Below are 803 nucleotides of genomic sequence, written 5' to 3'. Positions count from 1 at the left end.
AAAACAGTGTGATGATGTCTTTTCCATAGTACATAATAAAACTAAATAATACCCAATTACTATGTGTATTTGGGTATTATTTAGTTTTATTATGTACTATGGAAGTATCAAGGTAATACATAAAACATTGTTTACTAATCATGAACAATTCAGTGCGAATTACTAAATAAAAATTCCAGCAGCCAAGGTCTGACAAGTCTCCGATGAAGATACATCTTAATTGGAAAGATGGATAAAGGATTGGTTCTGCTGAGTTAGCATTGCCTGAGGGTAGTTACAATATAAGGCTCTCACTCCAAGAGGGTATCTCAACACGCCGCACAGCTGACTTCCTGAGAGTCCACATCTCCTGGCGACAAAGAGAGGGCAGAATCGTAAGGAAGACTGTCTTTCTCCCTGCAGGAGCCATGGATATTGTGGGTACGTATCATTATGAGTCAGACATGCAAAATGAGGTTCAACCATTATCATACGAAACTGAATCAACTTTATATGAGTATGATAGTACGTATGTGCCATCATCATATGAAGGTGAATCAGTGACTCTGATTGTGCCAAGATCTGGGTATTCTGTCGAGCCATACTGGACCCAATTATCCGAGTAGGAGGTCTCATCTGAAGTCAGAAAGCCAGGGTATGATAGTACGTATGTGCCATCATCATATGAAGGTGACTCAGAGAGTCTGATTGTGCCAAGACGCAGGTATTCTGTCGAGCCATACAGGACCCGGTAATCCGAAAGAAAGAAAGCCAGGGCCAGAAAGGCAGGGTATGATAGTAGATTTTTATATATGTTTTTATAT

This window comes from Penaeus monodon, chromosome 33, assembly GCF_015228065.2.
Source record: "Penaeus monodon isolate SGIC_2016 chromosome 33, NSTDA_Pmon_1, whole genome shotgun sequence".
Classification (NCBI taxonomy): Eukaryota; Metazoa; Arthropoda; class Malacostraca; order Decapoda; family Penaeidae; genus Penaeus; species Penaeus monodon.
The sequence above is the reverse complement of the archived record's forward strand: the minus strand, read 5'-3'. Positions refer to the sequence as shown.